The sequence below is a fragment of the Paramormyrops kingsleyae genome, chromosome 17 (genome assembly GCF_048594095.1).
Source record: "Paramormyrops kingsleyae isolate MSU_618 chromosome 17, PKINGS_0.4, whole genome shotgun sequence".
Taxonomy (NCBI): domain Eukaryota; kingdom Metazoa; phylum Chordata; class Actinopteri; order Osteoglossiformes; family Mormyridae; genus Paramormyrops; species Paramormyrops kingsleyae.
The window spans coordinates 7594012-7616926 of NC_132813.1; the positions used below are offsets into that span (position 1 = coordinate 7594012).

The following is a 22915-nucleotide window of genomic DNA, read 5'->3' on the forward strand; positions in this document are numbered from 1 at the left end:
GCAGAGCTCTCTTTGAATGACTGACCTCTGTCAGAGTTATTCCACTCGCTGTGGCTCACGTTTGATTAAAAACACTCTCTGCTACCTGTGCACAGTTCAAATAGCATACAGCGTTGTACTGTAAGTAGCTAAGCAGCGACTCTTTGCTCAACTGCCTTTCGACTGACTCATAAGTGACTCCTTCTGTAGGAGAAGCCAGAGACGGAGGCATGTCAAAAGGTAAACATATACACACATTCGTCGACCGTTTTCATTTTATCACCCTGCGTAGGAGTAAAGTTCCATTTCCTTTCAGACGAGTGTCAGGACTAAGGAATGCATCAGCTTTTACCATCAAATGCAATCAAGGTAAATGGTCCAACAAAACTCATCTAGGATGCAAAGTAAAATTAAAAAAAGCAACATTATTTCTGATACTCCAGGAGAACTTGCGAAGGCTACGAAATATAGCAAAATTGACTCGCAACATTAAAAATGCAAATCTCATGCTAAGTACGGTCTTTATGAACTGGGATTTACCTGATGTTTTCAGCCGGTTCTGTAATGCTTGGTCATGGAATTAAATGGTCTCAGTGGTCATTTTTAATGCTAATTCTCCTTTTGTTGCATAAAGTCTGCGCATAGACAAAACAGATGTGTCGTTTTGGACAGACTCGTTACGTCAGCGGAGAATGAAATTAATTTAAATCAAAGTCAGGCAACAACATCAGATAAGACGTGCAAAAAGTATTATATTGTTAATTCATTTCTGGTACAGTTAAACCTCACTGAGCATAAAGATAAAGATCAGAAAGCACTCAGGACTTAATCTGCAAATGAACAAAACTAACAGACTTATTTCCTATTTGGCTTAGTAGATGGCACCAAACGAAAGATGTTAAAAAACCCACAAACACCAACCAGCAAGAAGGTAATGTCAGCAGTACATGAGAGTAATTCAGTAGTTCAATTGTAATAGATCAAACAAAGATAATTTGTTGTTGAACTTCAGCAAGATATTCTGGTAGGTAACTGGTTAAATAATTTGAGAAGATACAAATATTGACCTCAAACATGTATTGCTTTTCAAATACCTTTGTTTAATTTATTTGTAACTAACAAAACGGTTGGCTCACAAAATGCTAGCGCAAGTATAGTTTTTCCACTAAACAAAGCAATAGATTTACATAAATCTTATGGGTAGCAATGTGACAAGTCAAATTCTGCAGAATTTGAAATACCTAAAAACAGACAGGACTTGTACAGGCATCTGGGAAAACAATTGGCCTATGGAAACCACACCTTAAACTTGTTCTACCATAGCTGAACTTAAACTAACAGGAACAGAAAAGTCAGAGGGGCATGCCCGCAGATGACCACCCTCGGAATTTTCTAGACGGCCTTCCACAAGTTCGGTGTATACGTCTGCAAGCACGAAGGGGCCCAAACTCACTGGCAGATTGTCAGTTTTTTTCCCCATGCACCTGCCGGGTTTAGGTTGGGCTTGTTGTAGCATCAGAACTGTGTTTTGTATTTGTCGTGCTAAGGCGGACACCATAACAGATGAATACAGGTGAGAATGGAGCGCATTTCATACAAGTGTCAGCGTACAGTAATAGCAGAGGCTAAATGTCCGTCAGCATGCCTGTGTGTGGGTCTGCGTGGTTGAGTCTTACACACCATCGTGTCGTAAAAGTTGGTGCCTGGCTCAGGTTGACAAATTCCATTAACATTCGGGATACGAGTCGAGCCTGAATGCCACGGACCTGGGCTGGGCTCAGGCTTGTGTTTCAGGCCCGTACTGGGCTCTAGTGCTGGGTCTTGTCACAAAATCCTACCACAATCCTACCGATGTGATGTGAAAAGACTTTGCCCAATAGGCTAGGAGTGTATAAGGCCCACAAGGAGAGATGTCTCAGTGTTATGGTTCACGCATCCACACGAAGAGGTCCTCACCTCGCCAGCCTGCTGGGTGGCCAACACACACACACACACACACACACACACACACACACACACACACACACACACACACACACACACACACACACACACACACACACACACACACACACACACACACACACACACACACACACACACACACACACACACACACACACCATTAGTCACGCGGGCCAGACTGCTGACCACCATCTCATTCATCTTCCGACTTCATTTGGAGACCGATCTGCTTCAGAGTGCTTTCTAATTCCAGGCGTGAGTGGTCTAGATGAGGGGAATGGCAGCCATTATCCGATCAGGCGGTTCAGGGGAACAGGCAAGATGGGCCTGGGGTGGGGGCTGGACAGCCCACCTCACCCACCTATTGCTCCAGAAGGTATTGCTGAGAAATGTCATTAAATGCCGGCTGCTGCATATCTCCAAACCGTCAGTCCAAGCAGAAGCAAGGCTAAGCAGCACCCACCTTGCAAGTTTGTAGACGCATGACAGGGTCAGGCGTGTTTTCGTTGGGTGCCTGCTCTCCGGTTTCCATGGCAAATTCGGGCTCTCATTCCCAGCGGCTCCAGCCTCATAAACCTAAGATGAGTCTGAATCGCTTTCCTCCCTAAACTTTCAAACTCGAAGCTACTACTTTAAGGTTACATTAACGACATGTTTGACAACCACCATTCACAGCTAGCCTAGTCCATTGTAGACACCATGGAGACAGGCCCCTTGCCCCTCCCAATGACAGTAAAACCCAGACTCATGTAAAACTTTCACGGCAATCATCTCCTTTTGATTCCGCATAATGAGGTTGAGGGACTGACAGTGCACCGGTTCCCAAGCTCAAGAGTTCCGTAAAGGAAGTACAAAGTAGCAAAAAAAGTCACAGTAACCCACAAGCTTAGTCCTCAGGCCCTCGCTGCAAAGAGGTCACACTCCTAAGATTACATGGTGAATCACAAAGCACTCACTGAGGGGGGCGTAACAGGGCCAGACATTGTTAACATTCTACGGCCGTTTAAGTCCTCAATCACAATTCATGCCTCATGAGTGTCTTCTGGAGAAACCCAAAGAATCTGAGGATGTTCAATGGGGCTGGATATTTACAGTAGGTAGCAAAAGGGTCAGAGATGCCTTAAATTTGCCATTTGCTTTGCTCCAGCTCTGAGAGAAGATGAACTGACCACGCTTTCACTAAACGGCCTTCAACATTCCGAGGAACTGAGATCGAGGCATTTCATAACATCGAATAAACACTCAAAAGCATGAAGATCGGACAAAGCAGTCGAGATCTCAGCATTTCATTTATATTTCCATTGATTTAAATGTGCAGCGAACGGTCTGAAAAGAATATTTTTGCCTGCCCCGAGGCCAAGAGCACTGTGAAAAGATTACGTAATACGCTGGGCAAAATATTAGCATGCACACGCCGTGCATTTCCAGCATCAGGGGGCAAAGATTGCTGCTTGCTCATCATTACTGTGTGAAAATAATCTTGTTTAAAAAAAAAAAAAAAAAAAACACACACACACACAGGATCGATGACCAGCGGGGGAAATATTCCTCAGGGAAAAATATCCAATCACATATAAAACGCACATCTGAAGAGGGAGCATCTCAATCACAGGACAGTGACATTCTGCTGGCACGTCGTCCTGCCACCTGCTGCTCGGAAGGACGACAGCAGAGAAGAACGCAGGTCCAGCTTCTTAGCCACCATCTCCGTGGTGGTTAGCGCGCGAGACGAAGCAGATCCAGCCCATGTCCTGGGAAGGCCTCATGAGCGAGAACAAGCACGACGAGCCGAGATAGCGAGGCTGAAGCATGGGCTGAGTTTATCAGCCAATCAGCTTGCTCTCTCCCCGAGGCGCATGCAGACATGTACACACAGGCTATCAGTGCGTGTTCTTCTGATCTCTACAGCGAGGACGGCGACGAAACCTGTAAACACTGATACTCGTGGGAGAAAAAAAAAAAAAGCACAGGTGTATAGGAAAAAAATTAAATATCCACCCTGAGGCACATGAACCGGGGATGTGTACCCCCCAATATTTCATATGGCTTCATTTGCCCTCCCCCCCCCCCCCCAATAAACCTTTGTAATTAAACTATTTAGTGGCGTCTCCCCCATTGTCAGACTCTATCAAATGAGAAATTAAAATGGCACAGAAAAATTACTTATACACACACAGTGTATATACATACAGTATACATTCTGAATAGTATTTTGCATTAGTCATACAGTTTATTCAAAACGCGATGTTCCCTGCAAAAGAAGAAAAAAATCCATCTATTTATATTATATAAGCCCACGATATTGCACAATTACATATAATAGAAATTATCCTTCATTTCTCATACCCTTTATGAAAATTCTCTTCTATGATGTTATGTAGTTTAGGATTAAATTGCAATTTAGTTTCTGAGCGCGATGCAAAGAAAGGCATTATCCCAAATAACATGCTATTAAAAACGGTTAATATGTAAAGCTCTTCCACTCCCAGTTGAGATTAAACTCAAACTGAAAAATATTTGCAGCATTACCTAGAATTGCTGACAAACAGGAAGCTACCTCCAGAGATTTAAAAAGCACAATTTGTTTTGGACCACAGGGTGTGGCCGCTTCAAGAAGAGGGATGCCAACTTGCTTTGAGAACAACATTTTTTCTTTGGAAATTGCATGAATTGTCCTCTGGGCTCACACTGAAGCCAACGCTTTGCAAAATGTGATATAATATTCGAAGGACGTCAATGGGCAAGAAATGCGGTCGTCATCTTTAGATGCATGGAAAGATAATAATGTGACTGATTTATACTGTTGCGCAGACCGTGCACAGTCAGTAAGCATGCATCATACACCACAGGGTACACGCTATGCTGTACCGAAGGTGCAAGTCCTAATTATAAATCCATCGTAAATCCAGGTGTAGCCCAAGAAGTTGGCACAATGATGAGTGCTTATGAAACAATTGGATCCAGCGGATATTTGACCTTTTCTCTGCATTTGTCCCACAACAGTGTTTTTGAAGGCAGAATACGAGTATCAAACGATGGTGGTCTCTCACATTTAGGAGACTGGGAATTCTTAGATGAAGAGAATCGTTTTCACGGAATTATAATGTTTTTTTAACCAGTTTTAAGTCTCTCACTCAGCGGGCTGCTAGGATGGGTGTTGTCAGCGATGCATCTGATGACCCTCTGCCCGAACGATAGTGACTCTGTATTGGGGAGAAAGATGGGAATTATTCTGCTGGGTACGGCTGGGGCTGCGATTCGCAATTAGAGAATGCTGCAGAGTCATCGTAAAAGGAATTGAGCCCGTGCCTTGGTCTCCAAAAAGAAAAAAGAAAAATAAAAAAATCGGGCCATCTCATCGAATCTCGTGGTGACAGGCCGAGCCAAGGCGACGCAGAAGGGCTTCACAGAATCGCGCGTCTCAAAAAAAAAAAAGCACAGCAGGAGGCCATGAGAGAGAGAGAGAGAGAGAGGGGCCAGGCGAACGTGTGGGATGAAGGATGACACCCGGCAGTCAGGATGGAGGGAATAAGTGGGTCTGGAGGCTGAAAGGATGGAACACCTGAGTCAGCTAGTTGCTGCAGAAACACTCGCATATCAGTTTGGAGGCCGACCCCAGGATGACTGACGGAAAGACAACAGATAAATATAGATGTAGCCATGCAGAGGTCGTTTGGTCCACCCAGCATTCCACACTGCTTAGGCCGAAGACAAGAACATCATAACATTTAAGTTAGCAGATTTATTTAACTCACAATTGAGAAAGCAGGGTCATACAATCCTTTAAGCACCTGGTTGTTAAGGGTCTTGCTTCAGGGTCTGCTGACCTGGGGATTTGAGCTGGTGACCTTCTGTTGATGTTCACAGCACCCTGACCCACTGAGTTGCACACTGCCCCCCCCCCCCCCAACACTTTCAATAACCTCAACGCTAAATCTTTCCAGCTGAACATTGCCCCACCCCACATTCAGAAGTATTTCTTGAAAATAAAAAATTCAACACATATCTTATTCATGACATGATATATTAACTAGGTTGTTAATGAGTAATGTCTAGGGTCTACAAATGTGCAAATATTAATACGTATGATCTATGGAAGAGGCAATGGAAATAGAAGTGTTGGATTATTTTAAGATTACTTACTGATGAATTAGCACAGCGATGGCTGAAAGTTTAAAAAAAAAAAGGAAAAAAAAGAACTTGTTAGGTATCAAGTGATACCATCACTGAGTCATGAAGACATCTCTCACACTGAGAGTTTGGTTATTCTGTAAGTCCTTCAAGGGTAAAGATCTTGCAGCTTTGGTGGAGAAAGCGTCTTGTCCAACCCATCAGACGATGCTTCACAACTGTCTCAGCTATGAGTGACAAGGGAACTGGAGAAAGCTTCCTTTGGCTGACCTTTCCAAATGCTTCCTGAATGCCAGCCAAGCCAATGTCATCCACGGTACCAAGCACGTTAGGAGGTAGTGCACAAGAAAGTGGCTCTGTTGTTGGCACAACACGTACAACCTTAAGTATGTATGGTTCATATAAACATGACGATTAAGGACGTGCTGGGGCACGCAGGTAAAGACGGGAAGACAATAGGCTGGCAAAAGAAAATCTATACAGGGTCTGGAAACACAGAAGCAGGGAATGTTATACAAGTTGTTGTATAAAGACACACACACACACACACACACAAACACTTATATTCATATCTTTATGGGGACCGTCCACTCATTTCTATGGGCATAACCCTAATCCCAACAGTATTTATAAAACGGAGTTTTCCCTTATGCAGACTGAAAAAATGGTCTCCACAACTGTAAAATAACAGTTTTCACATTGTAGGGACATTTGGTCCCAACAATGCAACATATACTGTACATAAAATAATTTGGGGGGGGGGGGGGGGTTTATCATGAATATTGTGAATTGAGTAAATGTCTTCACAAAATATGCTATTTGATATATTGAATATCAAAAGCATCTGGTAATATTTACCTATTTACTGAGTGGGAGGATTTACCAGATGTTAAATACACTTCTGAACGGTACAAAACAGCTGGTCAGTGGGAGAAACACATTTATGGTCTGTTAACATGCAATGCGGGCCATTGAAAGCAGAGATTTATGAACATTAATGTATGAACATGCACTGGTTTACTGGGTGTCACACAGCTATCATGCGTTGTAATTGCAATGTTTCTCAGAATCAGCTCATGAGAGGATGATGGGAGCGACTGTGGTGATGACTGTCCACAATCTGTTCCGTTTCTCATCTCCAACGCAAAAAAAAGGAATAAATTTACATTTTTAATATTACATAAATGTTAATCCTGGACCACAGACCATGGCAAACACTCCAGACAGTGTCATGTACTTAGCCCGGAAAAAATAAATAAATAAAATTATATATGTACGCACATACACACACACACGGTTGCATGTGCAGCAGTAAGGCTGAACCAGATGACGGATTCATGCAGATTAACACACAAAAAGTACTGTTTTCCCAAGCAGAACAATGGCTCTTTGAATCCCGGCCTCATAACTCATCAGTTCCCGGACACAATCACTTCTTCCCCATTCCCATTAGACCCGCTATTAAACTGTCAACAAACAGTCATAAAACATGCGAGAAATCAGGGGCTGCCTTTCACGTGAGGCTGAAACAGAGACTGCCCCCAGCTTAGCCTAATAATCCCACACTGGGCATCGCCCTGCTGGTAGGCTGGAAATCATGTGACACGTTTGTTTTGCTGGCAGCCAATCTAGTGGCAGACGTATAAGGTTTGTAATTTAAAAGGGCTGAGACAACAGGGAAGGTAACGTAAACAAGATGATGACAGACGGCTTTGGGCGACGTGTAGCTGGTGGAACAGTGATAATTAAAAGCAGAGGGGTGCGCCGTTACAAACATGGGCTATGGGAGACATCAACTTTCCACCTACATACTCTCTACACAAAGTGCATAACACAGTAGGTCAAGCTCCTCTCTCTCTCCACACTTTCAAGGAACCACTGCAGGAATCTAGAAAACCAAACTAGTAAGAGAATTTGTAAAAAAGTTAAGTCGCTGAGCATAAGCTACTGTACAAATAATATACCGTTTAAAATTGAGCAAGAATCATACAGAGGGACATTGTTTCAATGTTTTTCAATGTGACTACATGTCATGTGAACAGTCACGTGAAACATTCCATATGAAAAATCCCAGAAACTATTTCACCCAATTCGTCACACCTGTGCAGTGGTTTGTGTCAGGTGTTGGTATAAGTCAGCAGGTATGCAGCTGTTTGTCAAGCCTCAGGAGAGTCTTTCTTCCTTCAGGAAGCCCCGATTCATCTTTTCTTTGCTGCTCACCTGCTCCTGGCATGCCGATTTTCACAAACACGGTCACAGAAATGGCAAAAATCCAAACCTTCATCTGAAGCCTGACATCTTAAGGAGTCGGTCCTCCTTCGTGAATCTGCCCAAAGCTACTGTGACTAGCAGCTTTGATCGTCCAAATCCCCGCCTGGCTCTCAGTGCTGCCGATCAGGTAGGATATGGCACAACCTGCCAATTTTGCTCCAAAACAAAGTCCGGCTGTCAGCCTGGTTCCTTCGTAGTTCTCTTGGCCTGCCACTCCTCTAGGAGCCGGACCTGGCCATCTGGAGTGCCACAAGCTTCTATTTCATCCCTCAAATCTGTCCTTGGGCCGCCTCCACATCCAACAGCCATGCCGTCGGTGTCTCATACTGGTTCCGGCCACTTCTGCTATCCGAGTCCGGCTTGACACTGCCAAACCCGGACGCTGAGGAATCTCTACAGGGGGATGGGTGACTAAGCTTTACTCTGGCCAACCAAAAAAAAAAAACCTTTAAATATTCTGAGGCACTAGGTAAAAATAAAGATCCACAAGATTCTGGGCCAGCTGTGAGAAAAACTACTTTCACTACTGAAATAGCGCATCAAGATAGACATACTGCACCAATCTCAGACTGCATTCTTCCTTGGGTACGTTGCAGCTGCCTGATTGATCAATCAGTTTCAAAGTTTCATCATTTCTCTCAATTATCTATCTCCTTCTCCCCAGAAAACATTTTTTGCGTCACACCTTCCGGCTGGTCGACTTCTCCTGTCAACAGAGGGTCTCCATCCCTATGGGTGTGATTGAGGGATCCCTGCTATCTCCTCACACGCTGGCAGCTCGACGCTCCCCTAACCTTTGAATCCTTCAAGGACTACAAACGGTAACAGTTTTCCCTTGTTTCATCAAAAATAAAAGAGCAGAACTCTTAACAAGCAACTGTCACCCAAAGGGGGGGGGGAGGCTTTGTCCCCCAAAGACAAAAGCAGTGTCGTTCCATCGGACTTGTCTGACGCAACACTGAAACACCCATGCCAGGAGCCCAGAACGTGAGAGACACTTGTAAAGTATAGAAAATGTATTTTTTTAAAAACTTGAAAAGGAAATCATGCTCTTTTCTTCTAAGAATCCAGTCCCCTAAACACCCCTGCCCGCTCTAATCTCACATTGTGCTTTTCTTCTCCATCGGAGAAGGATCCTACGGCAATCTGTAGTTTGTCTGGACAGTGACACCCCCCCCCCATCCCCCACCCCCACCCACACGTTTCAGAGCAGTCTATCCAGTAATAACTTGGTGCACCATCTCCTTTAACATCTAGCTGCCCGACAGCCCAAAGGCAAACAGTCCGAGGTTCAGGCCTATTAAGAGGATGGGCTGCAGCCTGGACAGGAAACAGCTGAATCTAAGGAATGCGGCACCGGGAGAAAGACGTCCATACTGCAGAGACTCCTTAAGCCCAAAGCACAGCAGCAGCCAGGTGCGACCTGAACGTTGGACTGTGGCCCATCTTCCCGTCGTCACAGGCTTTTGCTGACCATGCCCAGCCCCTCCCCTCTCTCCAGGTCTTCCGCAAACAGATTTGGGACCCCGTGGATTTTCTAATTATATAATTTTATTCACTCATCAGGAGATCAGAAAAAAATGCCACAGAGCAAAACACTGGACACATGCAAGAGGGAGCCCAGGTTCACCACGACCACAGATTGATGACTCGGCAATGTGCAGCACCTGTAGCTAGCCTTAAAAAGAACAGTCTGGGACGATAACCTTTACTTTACCTCATTTCGTAACACACCATCACAGATACCTGTAGATGTGCATAACTGAGCTGATGCTCATCTGTTTTCTTGGATATCCAATAATAAAAGTGTAATCCAGTAGCAAGTCGGGCTGTTCCAAGAATGTCTTAGCCGTTATGCTTTTGAGAGAGGAACTTAAATAGCATTGGTAATATATCTAACTGTATGCGTTTATCGGGGGGGGGGGACTTCTTGCTATAAAAAATCCTGGGGGAAACAGCACCGGCTACCTAGATGAGATGACTGAGGCAATAATGCACAATGCAGACCACAACATGGGCCACCATATAACCTGCATTCCTGGTGGGTTTCATGCGGCAATGGGCCGTGTCTGCCAGGGGTACCGGCCACCCACCGAGGTCTTTGTTGGTCAGGAATAAATACGGGGGGCGGGACTTGGCCACTTGAACTTCCTCATAATTCTTCAAGGGGGAGGGATGCCTTGTCTTCCTTGAAGACCGCGACGGAGGGGGCGCGTTTGACTCCCCTTGGGATACAGAAAGTAATGAGTCGTTTTGCACATACAGCTTGTCGCACATGCTAATTAGAATATCAAGCTGCGATATTTATGCTTTATGGGAGCTACATGGTCGCTGTAGCAATAGTTCTTACTGAAAAGATTTCAGCGGAAGTGCTTCTGCTAGTCAAAGCAAAGAGAAAAGGTGGACAATTCTGCGGGATTGTAGATTAGGGGCATACAAGTGTGGCATTTCAGCTGCGGCCTTCAGCACGGTACTAAAAACAGATCCTAGTGTTGGTGACTTGCCGTTTACCTCTTTGGGAGTGATATTGACAAGATCAGGTATCGCGCTCTAGAGAGTGTCCAAAGACTCCACAGCTTGACGGCCAGACTGACGCCGGGACAAGGATGCAACACACAGAATCTTTCATCAAAAACACTGGCGGTCCCTCCAAAGCCCACCCCGGAACCACACTCTGAGCCACTCTCTGTAATCAAACTCCCTAAACTCAATTTGATAGCGATTTCAACTTGCATTACATGGATTTCCTGTCTTAAAAACATTCTAGTTCCCATGGGTTTTTGCATGGAAGCCAGAGTCCAGTTAGAAGGATTCAGGATCAGAGGTTCGAGGTGCTCTATTAATATGCGTCACCACAATACTAAACAGGGGTCTTCAGGGGTCACGCTTTCTCCTCATGTTGCTTCCTTCCTGTTTTCTTCTGAACTGTGTGATAGTGCTCGGAGTCAGCGATGTGAACATTCATTCCACTAGTGTGACCTCTCTGACAGACTTCATGCCATGCTTTGGGCTAACGGTATTGAAAAGAGGGATAAATACACTCACCTAAAGGATTTTTAGGAACACCATACTAATACGGTGTTTGACCCCCTTTCGCCTTCAGAACTGCCTTAATTCTATGTGGCATTGATTCAACAAGGTGCTGAAAGCATTCTTTAGAAATGTTGGCCCATATTGATAGGATAGCATCTTGCAGTTGATGGAGATTTGTGGGATGCACATCCAGGGCACGAAGCTCCCGTTCCACCACATCCCAAAGATGCTCTATTGGGTTGAGATCTGGTGACTGTGGGGGCCATTTTAGTACAGTGAACTCATTGTCATGTTCAAGAAACCAATTTGAAATGATTCGAGCTTTGTGACATGGTGCATTATCCTGCTGGAAGTAGCCATCAGAGGATGGGTACATGGTGGTCATAAAGGGATGGACATGGTCAGAAACAATGCTCAGGTAGGCCGTGGCATTTAAACGATGCCCAATTGGCACTAAGGGGCCTAAAGTGTGCCAAGAAAACATCCCCCACACCATTACACCACCACCACCAGCCTGCACAGTGGTAACAAGGCATGATGGATCCATGTTCTCATTCTGTTTACACCAAATTCTGACTCTACCATTTGAATGTCTCAACAGAAATCGAAACTCATCATACCAGGCAACATTTTTCCAGTCTTCAACTGTCCAATTTTGGTGAGCTCGTGCAAATTATAGCCTCTTTTTCCTATTTGTAGTGGAGATGAGTGGTACCCGGTGGGGTCTTCTGCTGTTGTAACCCATCCGCCTCAAGGTTGTGCATGTTGTGGCTTCACAAATGCTTTGCTGCATACCTCGGTTGTAACGAGTGGTTATTTCAGTCAAAGTTGCTCTTCTATCAGCTTGAATCAGTCGGCCCATTCTCCTCTGACCTCTAGCATCAACAAGGCATTTTCGCCCACAGGACTGCCGCATACTGGATGTTTTTCCCTTTGCACCCCATTCTTTGTAAACCCTAGAAATGGTTGTGCGTGAAAATCCCAGTAACTGAGCAGATTGTGAAATACTCAGACTGGCCCGTCTGGCACCAACAACCATGCCACGCTCAAAATTGCTTAAATCACCTTTCTTTCCCATTCTGACATTCAGTTTGGAGTTCAGGAGATTGTCTTGACCAGGACCACACCCCTAAATGCATTGAAGCAACTGCCATGTGATTGGTTGATTAGATAATTGCATTAATGAGAAATTGAACAGGTGTTCCTAATAATCCTTTAGGTGAGTGAACATTAAACCTGTGAATAGACAATCCACAGAGGAGCTGCACTCCGGTCTAGCAGTAAAACACACACACACACACACACACACACACACACACACACACACACACACAGTCCAATATGACCTATATTAAAATATATATCAAGATCTAACAATCAGCTCTTACATAATTTGACTAGCATGTTTACATCCTGTGACTAATCAAACATTGCGGAAGATGAGAAGAAAAAGTATTAATATAACATCAATTAATTCAGTAAAAGTGATGAAATTCTCAGACTCATAGGGAAACAGGACCTACATTTGAAAACAACTATTCTCTTTGCACACAAAACTCTCAGTACATTGTTCCATCTTTTTTATGAAATGCGAGGAACACATTCATCTGAAGATTTCTAAATCGTTTCTTCAGCCTTTTTTCTTCCATATAATCTAAGAAATTCCTTGAGTATAAGCAAGTGGTATAGGGAATTGGTATAGGGAATTGACCAAGTCTTCATTAATTAAATCAAAACTGAAGAATTCTATTACACTACACCACCACTGCCCTGAATCATAGAAGTGAATCCTGACTCAAAATCTCCTTTGGAATCATGTTGATTTCTGACAGGTTAATTTAAAATTAATTGTTCTGAATGTGAAAATGAAAAGGTTATATTAGTATCCAAATTCTATTAAAAACATCAATAGCTTTCCACAATAACATGAAAAACAGTTATAGTTTATATTCCATTATTGTATTAAATTTATATTATAGTAACCTAACTTTGAATTAAGTAAAAAAAAAAAAATAAAAAAAAAAGTGTTAAAGTTTCTGCATCATCACTTTCGCAGCAGTATTCGAGTGATAACTGTTGAGTTCAGCCAGAAATCTGTGATGACGATTTCTTGTTCATGGCATTAAGCAAAGGGCTCATTCGTAGAGCACTTGAATACCATAATTTTTGTTTATATATATATATATATATATATATATATATATGAGCACATTGCACATGGAGCATCCCGGCTTCCGCTCGCACCCTTAGCTTCCTGTCTGCTCCACTGCTCTTTGAAATCCACAGAGTTGTCCGAGTTGGCAACAAGATGAAATCGGGGTAGAGACAAGGTCAGCCAACCCATATCCAGAGAATTTCACCACCCAAAACGATCAGGTAAATACCCATGCAAAGCTAGATACGGGACAAACACCAGAATTAAAATAACCTGAGGCCATGGTTGTGGAGACACCCCTTTAGAGCAGTGTTTCCCAACCCAGTCCTTGGGGAATCCCGGACAGTACATGTTTTTGCTCCCTCCCAACCAATCAGGAACAACGAATGCCTGGTACAGGTGTGCTGGGAGCTGAGAGGAAGCAAAAACGTGGACTGCCCTGGGTTCCCCGAGGACTGGGTTGGGAAACACTGCTTTAGAGGATGACAGCCCAAATGACGTAATATAGATTATAACGAAGGCAGCAGTTTGAACCTTTTACAAAGGTCAGCAAACTCCTAGATTTCAGTTTCTCTAAAACCGAATTGCAATTTCCATAGTAAGGACATCCAATCTTGGAGATTCACATAGTAGAGTTTGCCTTCACCACAAAGTCCATCCACCATGTGATTTTGATGACAATGTAGTGAGATTTATCAAGGCAAGTCAAGTTTACAATCTATAATGCCATCATACAAAATCCATAGTTACTCCAACGAAGGAGAAGATCAGTATACTTCTGCCAGATGGTTATCCTATAAACACTCCTCAGTTTGGAGCCTGGTCCCACTCCTTATAGTCCTATTGATCCTTAGAGAGATTAAGGAGGACAACAACCAGTTCAGCCAAGATTTGCAGTGCATTCACAGCATGCAATCTGCCCAAAACCCTGGAATGGTTCCCCTCACGCCACAAGAGTAATTCCAAGAAGACAAGTTGGAGGTGATGATAGAGCTTCCTTCTCAGTTGTGCTGATCCTAAAGCTTCCTTCCCGCCACAGCAGTCTCTTGGTCAGACCATTATATGTGCAGAGAATTAACTAACAGATCATTATAGGCAACTTCAAAAACTGGCCCAGTCGCACACCACTGAAGTCCTGTCTGAGCCTGCCTTTAAGACCAATGTCAGAGGATTCTGTTTGTTTACTATGAAAGTCAGTTCACTGTTTGGTATCCTCAACCATCTTTGAAGACAAGGTTGTACAGAACTTGAATGCAGATCGCATTTCCTGGTTGCTGGCAAAACAAGGAACCCCAAAACCATGAGACAGTCTAAAGTAAAGCAGTCCGGTCAATCAGAGACATCCACTTGAGCTACTACTGTTCTTTTTGGGTGTGATCCACCTTTTAAGAGAGGTGAACCCGCTTATGCTAACCTAAAGTCAAAAGCCCAAGGCAGGTATTGTACTTTCTGTAGCAGTGTTCAACATTATTTCAATAAAATGTGCCAATTTCAAATTCTAAAGAACAGAAAGATAACTGGATCAGATCAGGTAAGAGGTGCTGGAGATGTGACAAAGATCAACAAGAGGCACAGTGCTACTTGAAAGTCAAACATCAGAGGTGTAAGATACACATGGAAGTGAAAAAACAGTAAAAAAAATAAAGTCAGCTCAAAAAGACAGTCAACCAGTGACATCACTTGACCATGCATGTATGTTATTGAAAGTGGTGAAAGTTCTAAATCATAGTAGTGAAAGAGAATTAGAGATGCGTGCGTTTTTAGTTGATGGGCCAGAACACACAAAGCTCCTCCATAGTGCTGTAAGGGAATTCGACCTACTGGGGCTGACTCAGGACTATCAACATGGTCAATCATCATGCTAATAATTAAATTGCCTTCAACTGCTCCTTTGTATATTAATGTCAAAAACTGAATGATCTCCATCCAGGCCCCATATTACGATCCACTTTATTAGGGGTGCTACTCTGCTTTCAGGAATATCCCATTGCTGCTAGAAGTGATATTAATAGGGACGTTCCATAAATTCTGTCTATTCTTGAGGACAAACCTGTCCCCTCCAAGCAGCAGAATACATACCGTAGCACCTGAGTTCAAACTAATTTGATGAATCTGTCGGAGGAGGGAGGCTGCACAAGTGCAACCATCTCAAATCAGGAAGTCCTACATCCACTGATACTTGATTCCCATCACGCTGTGATGGAATTATTCATCCAAGACTGACAGTTGACTGTGCCACCCCAAGCTTGAAAAAGTCTTCTCAGAATTGCATGGAAGATTCTGGAACCTCCGGGAAAGAGAAGCTGCCCATAAATATCATGGTGGTTGTACTCAATGATGCAGATGGTGAGGAAATCCAGTCAACCCTAAGATAACTGAGCTACCACTCTCCAGTTTACATCATCCAACATCTATTCACCCAGGATGGATTGCTTTGCACTAATTATCATTAAACTAAGGCAGACTTCTGCTGCAATACATCTTAATTTGTTGACCAGTATGGACACAGATGGTGCTTTACTTCCTAAAAGGGTTAACCCTTCGACCTGCGATCAGATCAGGGCATAAACTTCAAATGAGATCCTTGAACAGATTCTGAAGGTACACCATGCCCTTCTGCTTCGATGCTTCTAGTGCTCCACATTATGGCAGTTCTTGGAAGAGAGATGCTTCATCAAGTCTGCCATTTACATCATCCTAGGAGCTCACACTGTCACCGAGGAGCTTTGGAGAACTTAAGTGCAGGGCATAATCAATTCAAAACCCCTTTGATGTGTCTCATCTGATGTGGCAGATGCAGAGCTACTCACCTGTAATACAAGACTAATGGGGCGGCTTGACGCATCAACCCCTACCTATGATTCCATCCCATTTCAAGTGGTGGCAAATTAAAATGAATTCCTGATACCATCTTTATAACGCTTAACGAATTCCTATGGGCCCTTTGGCCTGTTGGCAAAGTCATAGCAGTCATCTTTGGGGCTGATGGGGAAGGGCAAATCAAGGACAGGAAATGCACGAGACCAGTTTCCTCGCTTATCAGACTTCCAGCACTACCACAGGACACCACGAGCTCTGCAAAGTTGGGGGCAGTGGTTAGAATGGTCAGCAACTTATATACTCTACAATTTCTGAATTTTTGGGAGCCCCATAGGGTTGCAAAGGAGTTGAATATTTATAGTAAATCTCCCAGAAACTTTCCATGGGAAGTAGGGTTGCAAAAGGGTAGAAAATCAGAACACTTTCCAGAAATTTTCCATGGAAGCAGGGGAATTTTGGAAATATTGAACTCTGTGTGGAATGCCACATGAGCTGTGAGATATGGCAAAGAAAGCAAACTGTATGAATAATACAATACAGAAGATGACTTAAAAGCATAGCTTTTTGATGCTGATGTTTATTTTGGGGTGATTTTACACACGCAATTATACACACAATTACTCACAAGCACTTGGTGGCAATGATATCACTATTAGTGATGTCAAAATGTTTTCCCCCCCAAACTACATTTAAGTTCCCTGTTACAGGCTAACCCACAATTTTGCAAATTTCCAGTTTGCTCCCATTAATTCCCATATTTTCCTGTTAAATGCCTTGGAAAGTTTCCAACTTTGAAAATTCCTAGTACTTTGCAACCCTTCAGCCCCTACACACTCATAACCGCCTGGACGAATTCCAAGTTTTAATCAATATCACCATTACTGAACATCCAATGGCCATTCCCATTCATCTGCCAATCAACCATATTATCCTGCAGGAAGTTGGCCGATCCAATTAACAGCCCCTACAATCAATTGGTGTTCAGTCAGTAGTATCAAACTTCCAATTATTTGTCACATGCATCATTTTACACAGTACAACCTGCAGTGAAATTCCATCAAAAGCAGATTCTAAGTTTGTGAACCCATGAAGAAGTGAGCATACATTTTCAATATAGTTCTCTTATTCCTGACAACTAGGTTTCAACATTCTGTTAACATACAAATTAGCGTAATATTTCATGGTCAGTAGTTTATATACTTAGACAATTTCAATTTAATATTTTGAAGTTATGAGAACCATAACTTTTATGTAAATCATTTAACTGCGTGTTAATTTCTTGAATAGCTCATCATGTAAATAGCATTGCTGTCAAAGTAGTTATATTTGTTATGATGACAAGGGCTGTTAGATGTTCTTGTTCATCTGTTAAGTACTATATCGTTAGTTATTGTGTGTATTCCATTTCATATGTCAATATTATTTTAAGTTTTGTTCTCCATTTCTACAGAAACCACAAACAACTGTAAATAATTTGAACTTAGGCATTTGTATATTTGTAGGTCAGTGGCAGTGGAGATGCATGTGTAAATAAACTTTGAATTGGACGTCGTCACATGTTATCAGACAACCTGTGGAGACTGTAAACAGAGCTCCACGCTGCCTCTGAAGTTTCATTAGTGAGATCACAAGATTGGACTTTGACACCAACTCCTCCACAACGGTAATAATATATAATATCTATCAGTCTATTTAGAGGTAATCAATAAAATTCTATCCAGACAGACTGTGAGAAGCTAGCTAGCTCAAATCCATCAATATGAATTAGTTACTTATATGCCAGAACCCTTGTAAGCATACGAGAAAAACAACCAGGAAAGAGTATTAAAACAAAATGTACACTATATGCTTATCACTGTTGAAGACAGACAGACAGACACACACACACACACTTCAATATATTTAATCTCGTGGCAAATGCTATGTTACCATCCTGAGTAGTGTCATGCATTTTATTATTAACTATTCCAATAATACTGAAATGTTTTTCTGTTATAGTCATATTTTAAATATGAGAAGCTACTTGAACGAGGTTATGAAAACTGTTACTCCTCTGCTTTAAAGAAATAAAATGAAATCCGCACTGCTTCGGAGGGCGGGGGTATTTTTCACATTCGGCGACGCTTGGGGACACCGGTGGGAACGACGGAGAAGTTAATGCTACTACAGAAAAACAGAAGGCTTATTAGAGAGCTGTAATTCTCTACTTTGTGATCACTACCGTGCCATAAATAGCCTCCGAGACATCGGCGTTTCTGTGGAAGAGCGATTAATGATTTATTTACCAGACGTCAAGCAAGAGTCTGAACTGGAACAACAAAAAGGCGGAATACTTACCTGTGAATTCTAGGCACACTGATCCGTTTCACAATAGCCAGAAGGGAAAACAGTTTCGTTCATTCTCTACTGACACCCAGTTTCCACACAATCCCATTTTTCTAAATAATGTAAAATTGCAAAGAAAGAACCACGTGTAATGAGGTGTTCAATACGTTTCCTCGCCATCAGCAGAACTGTTAAGGCTTCAAGTGGAGTCTTTCAGAGCAAGCGGAACTATCTGATGTCCTGTGAATTGCGATACACTCACCCCGTGTTAACTATGTTACCAAACAATAAAAGGCAGAAACACTTACCTTTGGCAGACGGTTCTTATCCCCCCTGTTACTGAAATCTTTCAGTTGTCTGTTTCTTCCTGGAGAGATTCTAGCCTCGCAGGCGTCAGTAAGGTACGGCTTTCTCTGTCTTATAAATGTATTACACCGAGGATGGTGGATAGGATAAGCTAACCAGGCGAACACTATACAGAGGACGCACAGGAGCAAAGGCACCGGCGGGTCACTCAAGTCGAACCCCTCGCAGAATCCTCTTTGAACGTCTAAAGGGTGTGTGTCCCGGCACAAGGTTTCACCTTTCTGTGTGATTGGAGTCAATGATCTAGCAGCCCTGCTTCCGCAGAGGTTAAAGTAAGAAGCGTAACAGCATGAGGGAGCTCAGCAGAATGGATAAAGGCGGAGCTGTCAGCCTCCCCATTGTACCAGGCATTTAAAGCGAAAGAGACACCCTTTACCTACTGGAAATTTATTATTATTATTATTACTATTATTATAATTATTATTATTATTGTTGTTGCTGTTGTTCATGATAATGTTGGGATTGTTGTTTGTCTTTTGCAATAATAATTTTCTTGTAATAAGTATAGGCTATGGTCATTTATAGTCTGTGTGAAAGTTCAAACATTTTAAGCTACACGTGTAAGACTACAATACAACAACTTTTATTATTTCAGCCACTTAAATCAGATAAATCAGCATAATTCAATTGTCGCAGATTACACATACGTTCCTGGAAAAAAAAACGATATATCCCAAAGAGTCATGTCATGCCTGCACGCCAGCAGCGGATACTGTGAACTGCAATTGTGTTCATTTAATCTGATTGCGTAAGAACAACGAAGAAGAGGGAGACGAGCTGTTGCCGTGACTTAGTCGCCCCGTCGCGATTCGCTTCTTACCTCCTGCGTCGCTTTTATTTTCGTAAAGTGAGGCATTTGTTGGCTGCTCGAATTTGTTTTGACAACAATGTGCAAACCAGTCACAAGACTCACATTTGAATAAGAGATGCCTATCATTTGAAATGACTAGACACTGAACCACTGTTTTGATTATATTTCTTTATTAATGCTTTCAACACAATATATGACGGTCACATAAGGAATTTGTGGAAAGAAACACTCACCAGTCGGTCATTAACTTGAATTATTAGTTTTAATTTTGCTTAAACAACAGATTGTTTATATAGCCGATGAAACAAAAATTAAGTCAGAACAACAACGTATATGACTTTTAAAAGGAACCACTTTTTGGTATGCAAATTATGCATTCGGATTTACCTCAAAAAATTAATAAAGGTAACAGCCTAAAAGGAATCTCAGAAAAAAACTTTTCAGAATGTAAGTAGGACTACAAATGTGGTTCTAAGTGTATAATACAGTATCTGCACTCACACTGAAATGCAATTATTTTTGTCATGAAATTAATGTAGACCTACATGTAAAAGCTGCAGGACTCGTCACTTCCGGTAACGCATTCGTTTGTTAGGGATTAAACGGTGAGGCGATTCTAGGGACTATGGGGGCCCTAGGCATGAGAACTCCACTGGGCCTCCAAAACACCCCCTTCATCCAGCATGGTAAAATTTATTACTTTTGTTTTATTGTGAAATATATATTTATAATATCAACAAAGACAATTTAATAAACACAAGACCTTTATTTTCATTTGTGTGAAAAACAGAGTACACAAAAAAGCAGATTTGTCGTTGCAATGTACTGTGTAATCAGCCGCCCTCGGGGGCCCCCTCCCAGCTCGGGGGCCCCAGGCCATCACCTGCCCTGCCTGTCCTGTCGCTGCACCTCTGATTAAATGGTCGTAATGAATATTTGTTGCCTAAACTGTTCGAAAAAAACATGACAAACTTAATACGCCCTGCCATTCCGTGTAAACCGCGTGAACCGCACTGTCTGATATCCGCGTTGCTTATGTGTTTCATGTAGTCACCAATAAACACGTGTTTCCCTTTGCACAAAATGCCTCCCACACTATGCTGTGATGCCACATCATGAAAATAGCTTGATGTTTTGGTATGCTTAAGCCTATGCAATTTATTCCATTTTATTCCCATCTTCCTACATTTAAAAGTTATACTAGTGACATTGTGGAAACACTTCCAATTATTAGAGGTCGCAGAACTTTATTCCGGTTACTCCAGTTACTAATTTAATTGTGCAATGTATATTTCTAAGCTTTCTTTGACTGTTTATAAACATTATAGAACATTACATATATGCAGTAACTTTTATGTAATACCAAAAATGCTACATATTTACACAATTTTGGCCACTAGTGTAAAAACAATGCTTATGCTTCTTCAAAGACTTCCCTGAAAGCATCATGTAAGAGTATGCTTTGACTAAGCAACCATATCACACTGTCTATGCATCTGGATGGGTGGCCTTTGTAGCAGGCCTACCCAATAATTTGTGAATCTATATTTCTAGTGCACCTGTAATCCAAAATATAGAATAAACATTCAGTATAGCCTTGACTTGGAGAAAACTGTGGGTCTCATTGACCCCGTTTAGGGTTATTTTTACAGATTAGTTTCTTTAGGTCCCTTTAGAGTAGAGCAGTAAATGTTGATTAATGCTGTAAGCACTTCATGGTTCTCATTTTGGGAAAATAAAGGGGTTCTGAGGTTGAAATCTGCTAATGAAGAAGTTAATTAAATTCAGTCTAACTGCTCTTCTCCCAGCTGACATCACATGGAAAATTATTTCAAATTGATCTCATTCACTGGCAATAATCTGGTATTTTTATCTTCGCCTACAGTGTAGAATAATGATATGAATATGATAGTCATTGAAATGCTTGTCCTGATGTACTTCACCTATTCCTTCTGTTGTTTTTTTAGGTTTAGCCTGTCACCAACTTAACAGGTCTGTAACTGGTTTCGTTGTGTGGATTCGGCAAATCTCAGAAACAATGAAAGATGTCAGTTCAAACCATCCATTTATGGCAGCGGTGGCCAATCTTATCCACAAAGGGCCGGTGTGTATGCAGGTTTGTGGAGTAACCTTTAAGTCAGCTGTTCAAACCCAGGTGTAAGGACTCTTCAGCCAATCAGTCCTCTAATTAGTGACCCCTGATTTATGGCTATAATCCTGTAATGGTCAAAATTTAGGGTCATGGATAAAAATTTTGAGAAGGACAGCATTTTCTAAATTACAGATCTAAAAGTGGTTTGCAGTTCAAATGCATGCAAGAAGTATATGGACAAGACAGAGCAGCGGCTATAGGACATAAGGCTTATTTCTAAGTAGAAAGAGCATGAGATATAGAAAGCCTATGGTGAAATATGGATGTCACCACAAGGACTCTCCTGGCATTCTTCCTGTGTTCTTCCAAAGAGTTCGGAATGTTGATCCATTTATTTAAAAATCAATTTCCATAATGATTAAAATGCTTTTGCCCAAAGTGACATCAAGTGAAGCAATTGTTTTTATGAACAGATTTTATTAACAAGCAATAATAATTTAAATCAATATTTTGTTTCAATAATTTTTTCATGATTAATAAGTCATTAATGTTATTGAGATTTTCATACCTTAAGCTTAGTTTGTTATGCACAACTGGACCCCTGCGACCCTCATGCAAGCTGGTATGTAGAAAATGGATAGATGGATGGATGGATGGATGGGTGGATGGTTCCTTTTTCTTAATAAAAGTTAAAAGGGGGTATGTTAGAGATGTCAGGCAGTCCTCTATTGCTAATATTAAAGCACTTTCTGCTTTATGAAGTATATTTTTGGAGATCGTAAGATGGTTTTCATAATCGTAAATATTAAATGATTGCAGCATGAGCCCATATTACGGTAGGTATCAGCCAAAGCTTTTAATCACGTTGTTATTTAATTTTAAACCCACTCAAGCTATTGGTAGGCCTATCTAATGAATCGTTGTTCTCCAGGTCATAGACTTGTCTCAACTTGGATGCGACACAATC

General features: G+C 42.1%; 1 protein-coding gene across 5 annotated transcripts in view; it reads right to left on the minus strand.

Moving 5' to 3' along the window:
• gdpd5b (glycerophosphodiester phosphodiesterase domain containing 5b) overlaps positions 1–19362 on the minus strand; it is a 52011-nt gene extending 32649 nt beyond the window's left edge. For 2 of the 5 annotated variants that reach the window (XR_002836848.2, XM_023801097.2), the window contains exon 1: positions 18988–19362. The gene's annotated coding sequence lies outside the window, so the exon portion shown is untranslated. Of the gene's footprint in view, positions 1–8353; positions 8762–18691; positions 18861–18987 lie in introns of those variants that run through there. The other 3 variants (XM_072701672.1, XM_072701673.1, XM_023801100.2) reach the window with 3 other exon arrangements.
• Positions 19363–22915: the final 3553 nt, after the last annotated feature.